The following is a 4,862-nucleotide window of genomic DNA, read 5'->3' on the forward strand; positions in this document are numbered from 1 at the left end:
CTCTGCTCTTTACTATGCATATTCTTTGTTAGATAGTTTATATTTCATAAACTGTTGATTAAAACTAGATTGCATGCTTGTGTTGAAAGCCTCTTGCATGGCGGATGCAATGATGTGTATTGCATGCTAGTAGTGGATATAGGTTCTCATATGCCTTGAACTGAGTTATAAATTGCTTATTTGAACCTATCAGGTACAGGTTTTATGGGAAAATGTCCGATTTACAAATGGCATGCTGCTGATATTTCAATAGGAATTTTCCCAAGTAAAACCTTGCACATGGATGATTATAAAAAAAATTAATGTTCACTTTTTGGTCAAATCCCTATTTTGATTATGAAAAACCACAAGATTTCTCTATGTGCTTTGAGTATTTGAGCAAGTTATGTTTTAGTTAGCATAAATGATGATGCAATTTGGAAGCCGAGAAGCACTTACATAAGCACATCATTCGGGGCATTCCATAGTTGTCAAGGAGCTGAGCATGAAGCCTTTATTTGTTTTAAGTTGTAATTTTATATATTTTTATTCAAGTCTATAATAATTTATGATCTATAATTAATGCATAACATGCATGGTAGGAATATAAGCTCAACAGCTCAACATGACCATAGATTGACCATAGGGAACCGAATGTCATTAGGGCACCCTTCGGTCGACCGACATCAGGTTTTTTAGGCTAAGTTAAATAGCCTAAAAGACCTTAGAAGGCCTTTAGGTCCCTCCACATATACACAAATAGTCCCTATTATCATTCACACTATTAGGGGATTTAATTGAAATGAATTGGACCAAAATAGGCAAAAATAAGAGAGGTCAGGCGACCGACCCCTTTGTGTTCAAAACACATCAGGCGCCTGAACCGTAGACAAGTCAACATGTTGACTTGGATTCAGGCGGCTGATCATATTTGACCGCACCGTCCATGGGCGACCAAATCCCTAACCTGACACCTTTTCAACAACCTAAGCGCCCGAACCTTAGCGTTCAAAAAAGCCTTAGGTGACTAAACTTGTGAGTTTGGTCAACCAAATGTTGGATCAGGCATCCCAACCACGGTGTTTTTGAGGAATCGCCTCGATTAGCAAACCGAGACCATTTTCCGGCACTCGAACCTTAAACAACACCTTTTTGCACTATGTCTATTCGAGCACCCGAACCTTGGGTCGGGCACTCGAAAACTCTCAGGTTGCTTTTTTTTTTTTACCGAGGTTAAAATGTTTAAATAGGATTAATTTTTATAAACATTTTTAAACAAATTTAAGAATACCCTATGTGTGCCCCCACGATCATAATTTAACCTTTCTCTATATATAGGGGTTCATTTGTCAAGATTAGTGGTGATTAGCAAATAGGATTAGCCAAAAACTCTCTCAAATTTCCTAAACCCTATTTGTTCATTCAAAACCCATACACTCATAATACTTCATTCCTTTGAGAAAATCTTTCTTTGTGAGTGTTTTATTCATCATTCTAATTTGCTAAAAACCCTCACTTGCTTTCTTGCTTATGATTTTTATTGGAGGGTTGAGCAAATGGTTTTTCCTCAGATTTTATTTGGTAAATCTTTGGTTGGGAAAACTTTTCAAGCTAAGTGGGTCTTTGCATAGTTATTGCAAGACTCATTAGGGCTTATATATATTTTTTTTTTAGTGTGCAAAAATATTTTACAAGCTCAGATTTGAATATCTCATTGTGCATTGTTATTAAGAAAATTATTTTGGAGATATTCTAGATTTCTATTTGTTTGAATCTTTGAAATCCTAAAGTAAAATTGAGATTTTATCATTGCTTAGTTTCAAAGATTACCTTGTATAAACACTTTTATGCTTGACTTGAAATAATCACTATACTAAGTGTTGATTGCACACATTTACACCACTGAGCTTATAGTTGTTACATGTTTGGTGTGCATTGATTATACTATGCATATTGTAGTACATATCTGCTTGTGTAAGAAGTGTTTGTTTGTATGAAAATTTTCATATTCGTTGTATTCCAGGCGTGGGTCTGAAGAGGGAGACAATCCCTATTGAATAGTCTTGAATTAGCTTAGACCCGGCTAGGAAAGTTAGGTGTACCATCCTCGTAAGGTGTAGATTGAGGTCAGCCCCATTAATTGACCTGGTTATAACCAGTGCCACTCCACACGTTAAGTGAGATTTAGTGGAATCCTCGGGCTTGCGAGCTAGAGTCGGAGACGTAGGCATAGTTGGCTGAACCCTGATAACATTTCTTGTGCGTGCTTTTAATTTTTGCATTTTAAATTTTAGCACATGAATGTTTGCATTTTACTATTGTGAATGATTGGGTTTATAATTGCATAGATAGACCCTAGGTTGAGTAATACTGTTGCTAGATTAGTTAAACCTAGGAGAAAAAGTTTAAATACCTAATTTATCCCCCCCTCTCGGGAATATACCAAAGCTAACAATTGGTATCAGAGTCTCGTTGCATTAGGCTTGACAGCTTTTATAAAATATCGCAATGGTTCAAATTGGAATATACCTATTCGGTGAAGGACAATCACCTTCCAGTCCTCTTGTATTTTTTGGTGTCAATTACACCCCTTAAAAAATTTGAATGAGCGTATTTTTAAAATCTATGAATTTGAGGGCCTGGCAGATGATTGATAAGATAATTTGTATGCCAGTAGAAAATAATAGTAATTTGATGCATGCAAATTCATATGTCATGGACATGTTGTATCTTGCATTAGATTCTGATATTTTTGTTGAGTTTGTGGTATGTTGGACTGCAAAGGATATCTGGGATGAACTTGAAAGGAAATATGGAGAGTCCCAAGAGAATGAGACCACCCCTCAGGAAGTGGTAAATAATAGGAAAGTTGCATTAATAGATAAAGAGGCATATGTTCCTATCTTAGCCTCTGTAGATGATTCTGTTGTTGAATGCTATGATATGTCAAATGATAAATCATTTGTTTCATGATAATTCTATCAATAATGCATGTGATGATTCTTATTTTGAATCTTGTGATATATTGTATGTTGAATCATCAGTTGCCTCTAATGATTGCTTCGATGGTAATGCATATATTGATTATTCTTGTGCTGAATTTTGTATTATATCATGTGTTGAATCATTTGTTGAATCTTGTGATGATACTATTAATGCTACATGCAATGATTCATGTGAAAACTATTGTGTTAATTCTTATGATGAATCATGTGCTAAATTGAATAATAAAAGCATATCGTCATATGAAAAACTAGAAAAGACTTTATTGAGAATGCACAAGTTTCTAGTTAGGGCATCTAAGCATAAAATATTTTTGAAGAATGAGAACAAAATAATAGCAAAACAATTAAAGGGGTTAGAAAATTATCATGCTATTCTTAAAAAGAAAAAGATTGAGAAAAATATTAAAAATTGTCTGCTTAGATGAAGAAATAGATGATTGTTCTAAAGTTGCTCTCAAAATTAAAAATGAAAAGAATAATCATAATAAACCCTTAGGAATTAAAAGGAAAATTCTATTCAATAAGGTTTCAAGCTTAATTCATATATCCCATAGTCTTGCCTCATCAAGAAAAAAGAATTCAAATAAGCATAATTTTTCACGTATATACAAAATATGCTTATTTCATGAAAGAAAAGGGCACATATGGTTTAACTGTCTATGTAGAAGTGTCAGAGGCTTGAGTAAAGAGATGATATGAGTTGTCATGATAGCAAACCCAGCAAGAGATGAGGAAGGCTGGTTTCAATAGAAATTGCATAATTATTTAATTCTTCTTTAGTTCCTAGGTTTAGGGGGATGTGTTGACTGTAGGTTTGGGAAGTGGTTGTTACTTAAAATGAAAATCTTAGTATACGCACTCACTAAACATTATCTTGTTATAGTAAGAACCTTTATCCATTTCCAAATGGACATGACATCTATGCCTGGTATTTAATTCAAAATGCTTAACCCATGCTAACATGAAAATCACGAGTTTAAGCATACCTTTGTCCATTGCACAGAATTGAGCTTTAGGAAATTCGTCTTGCCTTATATCCTCTTACCCTAAACTCATCAATCAAATCACTCTAGGTATAAGCACCAGTAATCATAAATTCTACATCTATCTAGTGCCATAAATAGTCATCCTCCTTGTAATCAAAATCAGAGGCATCCACTAAGGAATTGCTTCCTTTGATTTCAAAATAAAAATCCTTTATTTTTGGTTCACCATCTCCTCCATAGGAAATATTTACCAACCACGATCACATTCGGTAAAGTTTTTATCCTATTCCATGGTCCGTATCCTTACTCAAAATAGTGATCATACTTAAAGGATACTTTCCAATCCCCAAAATAGCTACAGTAAAAATTCATATAATCTTTAGCGCTCTTTGCCAAAGCAGTTAGGACAATGTCTTTAGACTTCTTATCTTAAAAAATGTCCCGTCTATCCAAAATACTCTTCAGAACTTAATAAGTTATTAAAACTTTAAGAGTATTTATTCTAACTTGTGTCACAAGCTCTCAATCCTTCAAAGTCAAATCCTTAGAGCTTCATATCTTCAGTAAAGTTGAATGGCTAAATTAAATGTACTAGGTTTCAAATTTAGAGAAAAGTTATAGTCCAAATGAAACCTGCGCATGAGCAGTTTAAATTGAAAGTCATTCTAAACTCGTGCCTCTCACACGCATTAAAATTCATGTCAATAGAGGCAATGTTGGCTTAGCTCACTTGAAGAAATATACATTGTGACTTTTTGGTCCTCTAAGCCTATTCATCCAAAGGCAAGCATATATCATTAAAAATCTAGATCTCTTGGTTAAATGATTTGAAAAATAAGAAAAAGACATTAAATGAGTCGAGTACATAATTGAGGGGGAGCATTCATCTTTC

Source organism: Malania oleifera, chromosome 5 (genome assembly GCF_029873635.1).
Source record: "Malania oleifera isolate guangnan ecotype guangnan chromosome 5, ASM2987363v1, whole genome shotgun sequence".
In the NCBI taxonomy this organism is placed as follows: Eukaryota; Viridiplantae; Streptophyta; class Magnoliopsida; order Santalales; family Ximeniaceae; genus Malania; species Malania oleifera.